Source organism: Corvus moneduloides, chromosome 12 (assembly GCF_009650955.1).
Source record: "Corvus moneduloides isolate bCorMon1 chromosome 12, bCorMon1.pri, whole genome shotgun sequence".
NCBI lineage: Eukaryota > Metazoa > Chordata > Aves > Passeriformes > Corvidae > Corvus > Corvus moneduloides.
Window position 1 is genome coordinate 20,243,530 of NC_045487.1, and position 16,672 is coordinate 20,260,201.

The window sequence follows — 16,672 nt, forward strand, 5'->3', positions numbered from 1 at the left end:
CCCTTGGCAATTGTCTCTCTCCAGCTTTCCTGCAGCTCCTTCAGGCCCTGCAAGGCCACACTGAGCTCACCCCAAAGCTTCTCCTCTGCAGGCTGAACAATGGCAGCTCTGGCAGCCTTTCCTCCCAGCAGAGCTGCTCCATCCCTCTGATCATGCTGCTGCCTCCTCTGGACTCTCTTCAGCAGGTGGACAGATGTTTATACAGATGTTTGTATGACAGTGCTGTGGTTTGGATACTGGGCAGTGCTGCTGTGTGGATGCTTTGCAGTGCACTGCAGACCTTTCATGTCAAATCAAGTTATTCAGTGCTAAGAGCTGGCTTTGCTTTTTAATCATCTTCTTTGAAAACCACTGTTTTCATTTTTGAAAGAGGCTTGCACGCCAGGCCTTTAGTGTCCGAATTTTCCCCCCAGGAGCAGTGGGATACAAATGAATGTAACAGAGATCCCCCCTATTTACAGGCACCTTCACAGCACCCTGTCCTGGCCCCCGCTGTCTGAAACTGCTCCTTCCACAAAAAGTGCTTTTCAGAGACTGTTTTCATTTCAGTTACATGTGTTTGCTGACCATGTCGATTTTTGTTTAAAATGGTCCATGTGTGCTGTTTGCAAGGCAGCCACTTTGCTTACAGGTCTTAAGTTAAAGTGACAATATCAAGGTAGTAAGGCTTAATAACTGATCCTCTTGGGAAATTAAAAAAAAGCCAAAATTAAAAACCTCACAGAATTCCATTCAGTTGGTTTTTCCCCTAGTTTTAAATAAATTCACTGCAAATCTCTTTTTTGGAGGGGAGGAAAAAAAAAGACTTGGATAGGGAAAAAAATTCAAATATTAATCAAGGGCACAGAATTCATTACAAAAAAAGTAATCAAAGTACTCTCAAGATGAGAGCAGGATAAAATGACAATATACAGCTGAGGAAAACCAGCTGGTTTTAAAACAGTTTAGAAAAATGATAAAGCTGTGTGTACATTATGTTTGTTTTATGGTCTAGCAGCTACACAAAGCTTTAATAACAAAACCCTGGTTTGTACATAACTGTCCTGGTTTTAGCTTTTGTAGTATTCCTGAGCCTGGTTGGACACAATGTAAGGTCTGTGTGGGGAAGATCCCAAGGGAGGAAAGCTGGACAGTTTGCAGGTGGGTGACACATGGCAAACCTGTTTGCATCAGCTGCTTCTGGGGCAGGACAGGAGAGAATCTGACCAATGCCAAGACCTCTCACTGAATCCTTGTAAATAAAGCAGCAATCTCTTGATTCTGTAATAAACCAAATTGCAGCCCCACTGCTGGATTTTCTTTTCTGTGTGCTCCTGAGGGATGCAGTGTGTCAGCTGCCCTTATCTCCCAGGGGTATTTCCCTGGAAAGAAATGCAATGTGCTACTGCTCAAATGCTTGCCCAGGTGCTGGGATAACAAAGACACCTCACCAACAAAGGAAGTTGAACCTTTTCATCAATTGTATGTAAAATTCAGAAACAGGAGAGAGTAGCCATTTCAGAAATGGCTCTCACACCGTGTAACTGCTTCTTTATATGTCTAAGTCATTACGGTGCAGTCTGTGCTGAGAATATCTAACCTACTTGCATTTCATTTGTTTATTTTGTCAGTATTTCAGAACTAAATCTGGGAACAGTTCTTTTATTTCAGCATACTAGCAAGTTCCCATACTACTGATAATAAATATTTTAGAAAACTGATTTACAAAAATAATTATTAAAGCGATTATCCTTTATTTGAACAAATATCTGGTATTTTCTGGTTTGCTAAATGGAAGAAGTAAACTTTTTTGAATGTTATAAGCATAGACTTGTAAGTGTTCCTCAAGCACCAGACTCTCATGTCAATGTCCTTCTCACCAACGCACCAAATGGACTTGTTCAGTTCTTGTGGGTTTCCTGCTATTTCATTTATTACAGGGGAATCAATATTCTTTCAAGTATAATTTGGTAATATGCAAATGAGTATCACAAGGTACATATTTTGCATGGTAAACAATTATGGAGGCCAAAAAAATTCTCTGTGCCTCTGTTCCAAAATTTTATACTACTTGTAATTCAGTACATGAACCTTTTAATTCAGTGTCAACAAATTGCTTATGAGCCCTTTGAAAGCCAGTTCAGTTTAATAATATTAGATGACAAGAACTTTCATAAAAATTAACTTTAGTATCTTTCCTCATTAGTGAAGGCATGTCAGACATAAAGAATCCTGTAATTGCTCTGTAGGAATACTTTATATTTGTTTTTAATCAAGACATTTTAAAAATTAGTTCCTTTTGAATGTTCACTGGTGGCAGTTATTGAATAGCTATTTAGGCCAGTTTTATTATATTTCCTCCATTTAGTTGGGTAATTCACTGAACTCTGGAGACGCTTCACTGTGTTCAGGGATTTGCAATTTAAGTAATCTGTTTTTATTTGGGACATTTCAGATTTATTGCAAGCTCTTTGATCATCTGGATTTTGTTAGTGATGGTTTTACCATAGATGCTTTCATGTCTGAAAGAAAAGGTCTAAGAAAAGACCTTCATAGCCACTTTTTGTTCCTTTCTTCTACCCAGGTGCACCCATGTTACCCATGGAGGAAACCCCAACGCTGCCTTCTTTTAAAATGCCATGAATAATTAACTTACCATAGAAAGTGCATATAAAGAACTATCTCTATCAGTAAATAGGTTTCTTAATTTCACAGGAGACTGAAACAAATATAGATGCCTAGTTTTGGAAATTTGCATGCCTTTGGAAGTTTGAGATTTTGTCCTGGGAGATGAATTTTCCTCGGTGGCTCCCAGTTGCCTGAACGCTCTTTTAGCAACTCCTCTCTGTCCTTTTCTTTTGACACACTTGCTGCTTGCCATGTCCTGTCACTGTGATACCAGAACATTATCTTGCCACCAAACCCCTTTTACTCAGGTAATATTGATGTCAAATGTCCCTTTGCTCTGAATTTTCTTTCTCTTCTCCTCTTGCTGTTGTCAGGGAGCTGCTTTGTCAGAGCGGCTCCAGGCTAAGGTGCCATGGAAGGACTGAAAGCTGCTGGGCTGGGCAGTGGGGAGAAACAGAGTGAGAGAATGGAGAACCTCAATCCCACCTAATAAAAACACAGCTTTTTCTACCATCAAGTTTCATTCTCCTGAGAAATGAAAATCCTTTGTTGTTTTGGCTAAGTTTAAAACTCGATTTTCTTTATGAAATCTGCCTTTGTTTTTCTGTGGTGGTTTTGGTTTGGTTTGGTTTTTGTTGGTGTTTTGGGGTTTTTTTGGTCTTGTTTTGTTTTTGTGGGTTTTTTGGGTTGTTTTTGTGGTTTGTTTGTTTGTTTGGGGTTTCTGTTTTTTGTTTTGTTTTCCTGGAAAATGAAAATGCTTCCATCAGTCAAGAATGCAGCCCAACAGATCTTTCAGTCACTGCTGTCGCTGGTCTTTTGACTGATTCACTGCTTCCTCTCTTCTCCTTGAATTATTGACTTACTACCTAACATACACCCCTTCAAATGCAAATTTCTATATACACAATTTTAATCTGTATAATAATAAAAATAAATCTTACATTTTTGGGGTCTTTTCCATTTCATCTCTTTTATTTCTATTCACTCCTGGTCCAGCCTTTACAACATTTATAACATTCTTTTACTTTTGAATTGAGTACTTTTGCAGTTGACCCAACAGAGATGAATATTACCCTATAGGGATCTGAGCAGGTATGGATTTTCATGACCCCTTTCATACCTGTAATATTGACAGGGGTTGCCTTTCCAAAGGGAAACTGTGATTCAATTTCTAAAACAAAGTACCTGCTCTTTAAACTGATTTAAGAGAAATGAGTCAATAAGAAAGGAATTAAATGAGTGGACCTTGCTCTTCTGTACTGGAATTAACTCCTTCCTTTTTGGCTAAGTACCAGATGATGGGAAGTGAGGAGGCACCTGCATTACAGTTTGTGACAGACAAGGGGCTTGTAAGGATTTAATGGAATATCTCAATGCATTATGTTTTGCACCACACTGAATTGTTTATCATGCTCTTGAAGGGATTTTTAAATGTAATACATTAGAAGGGAAGTCAATTTGTTGATAAACAGGAATGACATAATGCAGTAAAAATTAAAAATAAAGAGTAATGTATAGAAGGCTGAATACACACATCTAAGTGAATTTATAGATTTTTTTTTTTGCTTTTCCTTCAGGAACAGGACAGCAATCTCTACCATTATCTCAAAAGATAGGTGAAGGGAACACTGGGGTTTTGTCTTTCCACGTAAATGACTGTCATTAATACTATCCATGTCAAAATTCATCATCAGCAGCTGTCCAGCCAGGTATTAGAGGGAGCAGTTCATTCTTCTAAGAAGCACTCCTACAGTTAGGGAACACATTCTCTAGTTCCTTTTATACTAATTGCAAAAAAAAGGTTTTTTGGTTTATTTAGAGCTACTATTATGAGGAAAATGAAGGACCTGCTAAGCGTGCTGGATGATGACTAACTCTTTACCATGCTCTTGGGCAGCTTCAGATTCCAGTGTGATGGTTGTGGTTTGAAGCCTTGTGGACAATGTTTGGCAGAGGCAGACAACAGGATGTATCACCCCCATGCTGTGGGGGGAATGCAGGGAACACAGACCCTGGGGATGTGCTTGCACCAATGCATTTACCAACAGTCACTGCTCAAGGAGGTATTTCCTGGGTAGACCAGAACAGTTCAAACAGTGTCAAACACTCACCCTCCTCCACCTAAAAATAAAATTTCTCTCTTGAATTTGGTTCTGTCATACTAGGAAAACCAAGATCCAAATAATGCATGGCACCTAAAGGACATGCCTGTTTGTTGTGGAAGTTGCTCAGCTCCAGTGATGACAGGGAAATGTAAGAATGAGTAAATGGATGGCTGAGTAACAGACCTATTTGAAAAGAAAAGGGAGAACAACAGGAACCCTTCCCTGGATTTGAACATCTGTAGTGTTTTAAGAGTTGATTGTAAAGTTCATGCTGTCAATGTGTTTCTTGGGAAAAAGGCAAGGAATGCAGGAAGGAGCACCAGGAGAAAGACTTTCAGTGGGATGTACATGTGCACCTCGCCTGATGCTCTGGCATTTCTTTAATGTTCAGCAGTCCCACAGAGTTCCATGGATTTGGAGGACTCCATTATGAAGCTGAAATCAGGGAATGAATAGATTGATCAAAGTATGTGTTGAAGCCTGGGAGATGTGAATCACTGCAGGAAAATTTGGGTTAGTTTCTTGTGTTCAGATATATTGGATTCCACTGTGACTCCAAGTATGGAAAATAATACTCAAAATCGAAACCTGAAACTAGAGGCAAGGCAGAAATTTTCCCAAGGTGCTGAGCCTTTAGGACATAACTGGAACATTAATACATGAGCAGCTTGGAAGATAGTTTGATTTTAAAGCAACATAAATAAGGATTAAGGTACATAAATTTCCTGTCTCTAAAATGGGATTCTCAAGTGGCTTTATGAAGCTAAGAATATGTATAGGAAATCTATTTTATCATAAGCATATTTCCCTTATGGCATATTTCCTGTATGATCTCTAGAAACAGTTCTATTTTTAGGTGTGTTATGTAGAATGTCTTACTGATGGCACATCTAAGCATTGCTAAAAACTTCTCAAGTGCTTTAATAGGAATGATTTTAAAGCATTTGTCTGGCTTAGTTGCAGCTACAAATAACTGAAATAAGAAGCCATTAGGAAGCTAATCACACTTCCTTAAAATTGATACTAAGCTGTTCATAACACATTCTGAACAAAACAGCATTTTTTATTTATTCATTATAGATTGTGCCTTAAGGAGAATGGATTTTGTTGCAGTAAACTAAAATAGTTATGCACAAAATAAATACATGACAAAACAAGGAGGCAGAAGAAGAATTTTAAAGACCTATATACCGTAGAATGTGAAACACTGTTCAAGTAATGAGACTGGCTTGGTTGATGTCCACGAAAAAATCAGAGTGGGAACCTGTAGTTACAAATGTGTTGGTGACGTGTGGGACTCTCAGAGAAATGGAAGCACTGGATTACAAGAAAATGGATATTTGACATGCATTTCATAGTTACCTTCTATAGTTGTCTTTCAGTTCTTTCCTCACTAATGCTTGTTATCAGCAGCAATGCAGACATGACTGCTCGGTGCCAACAAGCCCCTGAACACAAGGTGCATGTCTATGAACACTGGATATACAAAACAAGACAAGCAGAGGCTTTTTCTGATGTCTCAGTGTCATTGCAGCAACAATATGACACCATTGTGCACTGCAAATGCTGTGAAGATTTTAAAACTGAAATTCAGAAATATCAGAGGGCCTTACTGAATTCTGTCGACAGGTGCTGCTGCCCTAATAGCTCCTCCAGTAATCTGAGTGTTCAGGTGCTCTCTTCTTCCTCCTGCCTGGTTAGCCTCCATATCTTCCAGTCCTGCCTTTGTGCAAGTAGGGACTGCTCAGCTCAGCCCACACATGGCACATACCTCTCCCATCATCCCTGTCTCATTTTAACCTTTAGTGACTCATCACTTACTTTTGCATGGTCATAGGATCACAACATACCAGCTTTAGAAAAGCCCCCCAATAATTTTATATTTTAGCCAGTACAGGAATGTATGCCTCAGCTGGCCAAGTTAACTGCAGAACCCTGCACTGCAGCACCCTGCTGGCACTAGGGAAGGCTGTACTGTAGAAGTTCTCCTCCTGACAAGGCTGGACACTTGAACGTTGGTGACTGATCCTGAAGGTGTTCCCAGAAAGTGAACAATGTGGTACAGACCAGTTACAGAGCAAAGAACTTTTGTTGTTAGCTCATCCTCCCAAGTGGTAAAACACACTACATGAAGTACTGCTGGATCTGCATGAGAATCCTAATTACTGCTCTATTCCTTGCTAGGTAATAGTGACAAAATGCAAAGCCTCAGACTGTGCTGTTTCTTGCTTTGTTTCCCCAGTCTCTGAAGGACTCTTACATTTAGATCTCATTACAGGTGTGCACCAAAACTGTGGAAGTCCTTCAAAAGTCTATAATGTGGACAGTTGTGTTTTATTTGAGGTAATTAAAAAGTGGTAGGGTTTTCCTTCCTTTCCTTTCCCAGGCACAGAGGTTACACTTTCCTTTGATAAAGCATTTACCAAGTATTGGGTTTCCTTTCAAATGCAGCATCTGTTTAGACCCAGAGCAGGTGGTGACAGCCACTCATACCATGCTCATAGTACTCATATCATGTGGGACATGGTGCAGCAACCATCCTGCTGTTTCTCTGCTCTAATAAATGAGGAACCTGTGGGTAAATTACAGCTTGTGGTGCATGATCACGGACATTGTAAATGGCTGCACCGCAGTTGTCTTAGCAACAGCCACAGCCCACAAGCTAAAGAACAGCTTCTTAACTCACAAGCGGCTAAAGAGACATCGATGCTTTGTCTCCTCATGGAAAAATGCATGCACACTGTATAATAAGTGTTCTTCTCCCCATTAGAATTAATTTATAGGGAAAGCTGGTGATAAATATACATTTTCTCTGTTACATGAGCAGCCTGCATTCTCATGCATTATGGGACACTGTAACCAAGAGGACGTGTGCACAGTAAACTGCAAAAAGCAAAAGGCCCTTATGCTACCTGACTGAACAGGAATGTACTCTGTACATATCAAAAAAATCTTGCCAGAACCCTGCTGAATTGCCCCAGAGAGGGCTTGTCAGCATTGGACTCATTCACAGATGGCTGATCCAAAGGGAAGACCCCCTAACTGATTCTGGCTTTGGATCAGAGCTGTGTGTTTAAAATGAGCTTTTAGAATCCATTCCCTGTGAGTGAGACCCACTGAAATGAAATAATTGATATAGGCACCAAAAGCTGAATTATTCCACTGCTTTCCTAATGCATTGTGTGAGGCTGACAGTATGAATTGGGCTTGGGAGCCATGTCGCTGTGCCTGCTCCAGCTTTGTGATACAGCAATGTCTGTTTGCTGTGCTTTTATCCTGCACTGAAAGGCCAGTGATTACTCTATCATGACGGGATAATTTTCAAAGATTTTACTGGGGATTATTAGTTTTACTGCTCTAATAAACATATAATTAAACAATGCCTCTGTATTATTGGATCCTAGTCTGCTTTGTACACAATGGATTTACAGCATGTCAGTAAATATTGGAACTGTGTTGCAGTAATTAAGATTTACATAAACCTTCTCTGGGAGGAGAATGAGAGATTTTTACTGTGAGACTCCGCTGAAGTGGTTGGAAAGTATCTGTTTTGTTCAAGTATAGCAATGTATAAAAGGTATAGTTTTGTTCAAGATTTCAGCCTTAAATACAGCATAGTCTGCACTTTGAGGGGATGGAAGTTCTTCTCCAAGTCAAGGCAGCACTCCCTGACATAAGCCAAGGCAAATGAACACCGAATCTTCAACCTAAGAGACAACCTTGAAGCAGGAGAACATATTCTGGAGCTCTCTTCCTCTACTAGACTGTAACTGCTTTACTCAATATGACACGCCCTGTATTGCCAAATGCTTTCCACCAAAGGACTGGAGCTGAGATGTTCAAACCTGACAGTTGATTAAAAGCACAGCATCCTTCATTTGAAGTGGTGGACCTTTTTCGGGGGGAAAAAAAGATCCAAAAAGATATTAAATTGTCAATCAAACAGATAGGAGTTTAGAAACCATACTTTATTAAGTAGAGCAGACTTCAGGCTGCTCAGGGAACTAGTGAGTAAAATCCCCAGGGAAAATGCTGTGGCAGGTGCTGGGTCCATCAGTGCTGGTCACTTTTTAAACATCACCTCCTAAAGGCACTGGAGCAGCAATTCCCAAATGTCAGAAGTCAAGCAGGTGAGGCAGAAAGGTGGCTTGGCTGATCAGGAATCTCCTCTTGGAAATTAAGCAAAAGAGGAAGGTATACATCCAGTGGAAGCAAGTTCAGGTGCCACGGGAAGAATACAGAGATGCTGCTCACCACCATGGGGAGAAAATCCATGCAGCCAAAGCTCAGTTGAAGTTGCTAGACATGTGGGGGACAATAAAAAAGAGTTTTTTCAAATATATTAATGGCAAAAGGAAGTGTAGAAATAACATTGTCTGGTTCCAGGCTGAGGATAGTTACCTCACAAATAGGGACAGGGACAAGGTAGAGGTATTTATTGTGTTCTTTGCCTGTCTTCAACATGGATCAGGGACCAAGGGGGTCTCAGTGCCCTGAGCTGGAGGACCATGACTGTGACAGTCATCAACTCCCAGTTGACCCTGAAATTGTGTGGGATCTGCTGCTGCAGCTGGATCCCTACAAATCTATAGGGCATGATGGGATTCATTCAAGAATCCTCAAAGAGCTGCTGATGTCATTGCAAAACCTTTCTTGATGACTTTTGAGCAGTCTTGGGAATCTGGGGAGGTCCCAGCTGACTGGAAGCTGGTGAATGGTATTCTGATTTTCAAGAAGGGCAAGAAGGAGGACCCCAGAGACTACAGGACTGTCAGTCTCACTTCAGTGCCTGGTAAAATCATGGAAAAGATTATTCCAGGAGGTGTTGAGGTTCCATGGGGACCACGCAGTCACTGGTCACAGCCAGCACGGCTTCAGGAGGGGAAAGTCCTGCTTGTCCAACCTGATCTGCTGCAGCAGGGTAACCCACCTGGCTGATCAAGGGAAGCCAGCTGGTGGAATCTTTTTGGACTTCAGCAAAGCTTTCGATACCATCTCTCCCAGGATCCTTCTGGACAAAATGCCCAGTGTTCAGCTGGATGAACACATCACAGGATGGGTGAGCAGCTGGCTCACGGGTTGGGCACAAAGGGTGACACTGACTGGGGTGACATCAGACTGGGGGCCTGGGGGGTTCTGCAGGGCTCCATCCTCGGCCCTGTGCTCTTCAACATCTTCATTACAACCTGGACCCAGGGCTCAAAGAACACTAAGGAAGTTTGCTGGTCACACTAAATTGGGATGAGCTGTTGACTCCCTTGAGGGCAGAAAACCCCTACAGAGAGACCCAGACAAATGAGAGAGATGGAGAATCCCCAACCATGGGAAGTTTAACACAGGCAAGTGCTGGATTCTGCAGCTGGGAGGGGGCACCCCTGGCTGCGTGGATGGACTGGGAATGAGAGGCTGGAGAGCAGCTGTGGGGAGGGACCTGGGGGTCCTGGTCGATGGCCAGTTGGATCTGAGTCAGCAGTGCCCTGGCAGCCAGGAGGGACATCCCTGTCCTGGGGGCATCAGGCCCAGCACTGCCAGCCAGGCCAGGAAGGGGATTGTCCTGCTCCACTCTGGGCTGGGGTGGCCTCACCTCGAGTGCTGGGGGCAGTTTTGGGCACCACAGGATAAAAAAGACATGATGCTATTCGAGAGTGCAGAGGAGGCCATGAGGATGGGGAAGGGTCTGGAGGGGAAGCCCTCAATGAAGAGCAGCTGAGGGCACTTGGTGTGTTCAGCCTGGAGAGAGGAGACTGAGGTCAGACCTCACTGCGGTCTTCAACATCGTCACAAGGGGCAGCTCTGGTCTCTTCACTCTCCTGACCGGGGACAGGACCCCAGGGAACGGCTGGAGCTGGGCCAGGGCAGGTTTAGGTTGGAGATCAGGAAAAAGTTCTTCCCCCAGAGGGTGCTGGGCACTGCCCAGGCTCCCCAGGGAATGGTCCTGGTCCCGCGGCTGCCTGAGCTCAAGAAGAGTTTGCAACGCTCTCAGGGATGCAGAGGGTGGGATTGTTGGGGCGTCTGTGCAGGGCCAGGAGCTGGACTGGATGGTTTTGACGGGTGCCTCCCAACTCAGCCTATTCTGTGATTCTATGAATGTTGTGTGAAACATAGAAAGCAGCTCTTGACAGACCTAATGTGTCCAGGCTCGTTTGCTTTAAGTACTAAAGCACGGCACAGTCAGTTTCCTTAGCTGGGGAAACACCTCTGTGGTGCACTGGGTATGTGCATGTGGCAGTGTCATTTCGATTAGGTGATTATCTAACATAATATCACATGAGGTTCTCTGAAGAAAGGTTAGAAAAATGGGTCCCAGCAGTACAAAATGATGAAGACAACCTTTGTTTATTGCGTAGCTGTAATGATTCTCCCTTTGAGGCTACTTGGGGAGAGTGGCTGAACTCTGAGGTGCTTTGCAGTGAGAAGATTCAGAGGTGCCACATCGATTCCCAGGGGGAGCAACCCTCACAAGGCTGAAGGACATTGAATAAGGTGGGAAGGGGGAAGAGTCAGTTTTATGTTTCCAGTCACAGCACTGACAGCAAGCAGCTGCACAGTGTCTGTACTCACCGAGTTGCTCTCCCTGCTGTGTCCCTGCAGGCGTGGGCCACACAGTTCTTTCACAAACAAGTTGGCTTCCATGGAGAAAAGACTTGTACAAGTGTATGTGTCCATATGTGTTTTCCTGCCTCTCATACCTGTTGAACCCACTAGTCAGGATCAGGCAAAAGGAGCAAGAATTACACTCTTAGCAGCTTCATGGAATTGGCACCTGGGTAAGAAAGCCCAGCAAAGGCCTCCGCTCAGGGAAGGGATCACTGTGAGCTCTCATGCCAGATAGTGTGCAAGAATTTGCAAGACAAAACAACTTAAAAAATGTCCCAACTGCTAGAAAAGCTTCAGCCTGAACAGCTCGGTTTTTCTGCCAATGAAGACTCACAAATCTGTAGGAAACAAGGGTTTCACTAATGCTGGTGCTTACAAAACTGCTCCTGTTACCTAAGGCCAGGCTGGACAGACCAAGGGACAGAGAGGAAATTGTAAATTCGAGGAAATGATATTGCTTTAATTAAAATATTATCTTTGGAGATTTTTGGTTTTAATAAGACATAAGCACAAGGGATCTTTGAATTTACCTTTGGAATCAAATGATCTCCAGAAAGACATCATTCCCTATATGCAAGGTCTTAACTGTGTTGTTTCAGTGATCCCTTAGTGCTGTTCATGGGAGTGAAATCACAACTATTTGTCAGGTTTTCCAGAATCAAGAATCTAAAATTAGATTTTGAATTGATGGCTGCTAATTGTTGGGCACAGTTTAGTTATTTTTCTTTGATGGCGGATACATATGCTCTCATTTCTGAGGTACCGCCTCTCACTGATAGCGGGTTCAGTATCAAACCTGTGAAACAGAAAAGATTCTGGTAGGAAAAAAATGAGACTTAGAGTAAATATTAGGGAACATTAGACAGCACTTAGATTTATGAAGTTTTGATCTCCAGATTGTGCTGCAGAAACATCTACCCAACTAACTAGGCTTTTTCCTAAGGTAATTTGTGTTCTCTGTCAAACATTAACATCAGCATTATAAGATAATTTAACTCTTATTTTTGTCAAATAAAGGTGCTTCAAATTTTTTTTTTTTATGGGTAGTGCTTTGCAAAATCCACAGAACAAATGATGTAAGTACTATATTATGCTAAAAATGTGAGATTTATACTAATTATACTATAGATTCAGGCCTTGGAGTTTTGTCATAGTTCCTTCTATATTACTGCTCTCCTGGGAATTGAATCATTGGCACCTGATTGCACTAATTACCGTTAAACTTTAGAACCTTTAATACAGTGAAAATTCAAATATTTAACATGCACTGATATTTACAGGATGAAAAGGTGGAATTTACACAGAAATGTTATATCCAATTTCTTTCTATAATAATACCAATAACTTAGAGTTAACCCTTATTAATATTTAGTGCAGCAGTAAATGTAAGCAGCTGACACTGGCATGTTACAATTATGATCAATAATACCCTGGCCCTAGGTGAATTTTTGTGCTCCTGTTCATTCTTTGTGTAACTTGACATGGAAGGGAAGGAAGCACTAATGAACCAGTTTATAAATATCCACAATGCTGACCTGTTTCAGCGGTTGTGAAAGGGAGATTATTGTAGTGCCTAAATATAGGCAACACTTTCCAACCCTATCAATAGTATAGATAATTATTTTCTCCTTTTTAATTCCTAATAAGAGGGAAAGAAATGCTTCTGGTGCTTCATGGCATGCAAAACTATGACCCTCCTGATCAGTGTGGTGTTTTCAAGCATAGGGTTTATGCAGGAAACATATGAAATGTGTTTACACCAAGCCATTTGCTACTCAGCTGCCATCTCCATTACAAATTTACTTCTTGATGTTTGGATGGGAAGTATTATTTTGCTTTATGGGCCTCCTGCAAATTTAGGGGAGAGTATTCTAACAGAGGCCAAAGCAGACACTTGGTGTCAGGGAGAAAAACAGAGAGGAATTTGGGTTCCTCGATCTGGAGCACAGAGAAAGACATTCCCAAGTGTCTGACCTGTAACCAGCAATTTAGGTAAAATTCTTCTGACCTATTTTAGTTATTTTGTCAACAAAATAGTTTTTTATCCACTTTTCTGAATGGTCCAGGTCTCTTAATTCTCCCTAAAAGTAATCCAAATGCTTTTGTCTATGATGAGCACATCTTTGGGTATCAATTCTTTCTCTAGCATATATAAACACCAAATTTTGAGGTTTTTTGTGAAGTCACTAAGTATGTTACTAGGGATGATATCGACCTGAATGATTTTCTGGTTTAATCATCTGGATTAGCTATTTGCAGGAGGCTTCACTGTCAAAATTTTTCCCAAACTTTACTTCTGTTTGTACTTGGCATTGTCCTTGTCTTATTAAATCACTGGAATGGCCCCAGATCTTTTCTGTGTATTGCATGACTCATTTCAGTGGGTCACCATTTGCTTACAAAACAGCCTCAGTAATTTGTGAAGATCTGTTTGTCACATAAACCCAAACTTGTCTTTTCCCAGAATTGCTGCCATTGCACTACCTCTAGGTAAAACCACGAAAACTTTATTTTTTTCTTCATAAAAAAATTATTTGGTATTTATACTAGGATCATTTTTTCAAAGACATACCACTTTAAAGCTAATTCAGCTAATTTGCATGTGCAGAAGCTGACCCATTCTAATGACCCAAGTATTTCAGATGACTGCTTCATTGAAAAATTTGCCAAACCCTGGAAACACAGAGGGAGGGTTCCTAAATCTGTGCCCCACTGCTGTTCTGCAGCCTCTTTTACAGTGGTTATGTGAGTGGTGCTTGACCAGCCCAAAGTGGCCTGACTGGGCAGTGCACACTCTGCCTGCTGTCACTGCAGCCTTGCAGAACCTCAGTTCCCTGCCATCAAACAAAGACAAGGGCTCTTCTTTACCTCAGAGAGGTAAAGAGGGCATCTTGCAGGTTGCCAGGAACTTGGTCACTGTGCTGCAGCCATGAGGATCAGACAGGAACAGAGCTTTTACAGCAGGAATTAGAGAAAAAATTCTCTTGTGGGAATATGATCTAAATGTATCCTGGTTACTGATGCCTTCTGTCTCTCTGAGCAAGCAATGCTGGCAATCCAAATAAAAGCTGGTCACAAGGTGCCATCAATCCTTAGCTCAAAACTCATGAATCTGAGAGAACCTATTACAGTGCACGGGAGGAGTAGGGCTGGACAGCACTTAAGATTCTGAGTACAGCTCAATCAGACCTTACATTGAAGAAAAGTCCTTTCCCCGGGCATGAGCTGAATCAGTATGTATTTATTTCAACATCCCAAATACATGTAAATAATTGCTATTTACAATAAATAGTAGTGGAGTAGACGCTGCTGACGTAGTGCTGCTTTCCAAGAGAAAAGTCAACAGAAAACGGATGGGATTTAATGAGTGAGCTGTTCCAGACAGACTGTAAAGCTGTTTGTCTACTGTGCACATGCAGCCTTACCCCAATCACTTCTTCACCAAAAATATTCATAAATATGCTCTTCCCACATTCCAAATAACAGTATGCATTCACATAAAGACTAAGGAAATCAGGCACTAAAAGTCCTTTTGCTGCCAAGGGCAGTTTTTTTGGTTTTTTTTAAAAAAGCAATTTCTTAAGAAATATTTGTGCTCTTTCACAGCAAAAAAAGAATTAGTTGAACAGCTAATCAAACAAGTGTCCTGCAGCAGACTGTGCAGTGGTGAGGCTTTAGGTGGCCCAGGGAACCATGAGGTGCTGGTGCTCTCACCAGTGGTAGCACCACCATGCTTCGTACTGTCGCTTAATCTGGAATTTTTGCAGGACTTCTGTTTTTAGCACGAATGATAAGGAGCAAAATGCTAATTCACAGGTATTTTTAAATGTATGTAAGGTTCAAATTCAGCATTTAAGCATGGTAACTATACATTACTGACTTCCTGCTGTCTCCTGACAAACTGGAGCATCTGCCTATAGTTACTCATGTATTCGATGCTCTGTCACTTTGTTCTCCTTTGGCTTCCCCAAGTTAGATTAATTGGATGGCTCTGGAGCATTTGGGGAGTATTTTGGCTTTTGAAAATGTTCTCTTTTTCAGGCTGCTTTCCAACCTTTTCTCCCTTGCTTAATGGCCCATTCAAAAAACTTACCAGTGAAATTCTTAGACTAGATTTACATAAGATCATTAGAGTATTCCAACTCCTTTACTTTAAAATATTCATGGCAGTCTCACATTGTTGGCTTCACAAAACCAATTTCAGGCAAACCTCCCATCAGCTTCACTGAAGGACAGCAGGGTAGAGCTTTAATTGTCAAAAACTTGCAAGCTTCAGCTTCAGTGGCTGTTCTTCACATCAAGCACCAATTCTGACAGTGCTTCACTGCACATTCTGCTCATTCTGTGGAGTTGAGGAGAGGCAGGTTAGATGCTTTTTATTGTCCCTCATTTTTGAGAACAAATTACAAGAACTTGGTGACTTAAATCTCAGCCTATGAAGACTTTTCTGTGTATCACCTGCGTGCAAAACTTCACTCAATTTGCAGCTTGAAAAGTAAAGCATTGAATTAAAAATTCTGTGCAAATTTGTGGCTTACTGGTCTATTAAACCACTTGCTTTGGACAATTTTAGAATGGAAAGAGATGCTGTCCTGTGAAAGGGTGACTTGATTTGTCCACAGAGATGGTAGGAAATGTTTACGTAGGAGTTGCCTCTCAGCTTAAGCAGGGAAGTTCTGTTCAGCACTAGTTCAGTGTCTCAGGGGAGTAGTGGAGACATCATCTCGTTCTGCAGGGTGGTAGTGAGAGCAAGCTCAACACCTGGCTTCGGAAGGCTCACTCAGGGGTCACAGCAGCAGAACAGGAGAATTTCAACTCTCTGCTTTTGACAAAAAGCTTTGTGTTGAGCTCCTGCACTCTACACAGATGGAGCCTGCAGCAGCTGCTTGTGGTAGTAAACCTGATGTGGGCAGGAGCACTTAACTCTGGCCCCACTCCTTGGGGTGTGTGCCAGCTCAGCAGCACAAGGGGCCTCCAGCTCCCTCTTTCCACTTCAGCTACTTCTGGTGTTTGTGCGCAGTGAGTCCAGATGCAGAAATGCCTTGCTTAATATTGTCCAGTCCTTCCTATTCCACTATTCCTGGCTTCATGAACAACCCAAGATGCACGGAAAAGTCTCCAGAGAATAGTATGATGTAAAATGTCCCACCATCTTAAAAATTTATTGCTGAAGAAATTGTGCTTGCATATATTTTTAAAATGGAAATGAATAATTTAAGGCTGTTTAAAATATATGAATGTAACTTTAATTAATCTGGTTTTTGTGTACATTGCTTGGCAAATAAAATTTGTCTCAAGGGGCTCTGTTTTGTTAACAATACTCGCTTCCCCTTTCTTTTTTTACTACCCCAGAAGCAATTTTG

General features: G+C 41.7%; 1 protein-coding gene and 1 long non-coding RNA gene across 11 annotated transcripts in view; one reads left to right on the forward strand and one right to left on the reverse strand.

Moving 5' to 3' along the window:
• Positions 1 to 3,270, forward strand: part of LOC116449684 — a 107,989-nt gene extending 104,719 nt beyond the window's left edge. Inside the window, exons 3-4 of the long non-coding RNA XR_004242497.1 lie at positions 1,054 to 1,140; positions 2,564 to 3,270. This is a non-coding gene — a long non-coding RNA (uncharacterized LOC116449684). The remainder of the gene's footprint in view (positions 1 to 1,053; positions 1,141 to 2,563) is intronic.
• CHST8 (carbohydrate sulfotransferase 8) overlaps positions 1 to 16,672 on the reverse strand; it is a 190,049-nt gene that overhangs the window by 93,437 nt on the left and 79,940 nt on the right. The gene's annotated exons all lie outside the window — the stretch shown is intronic.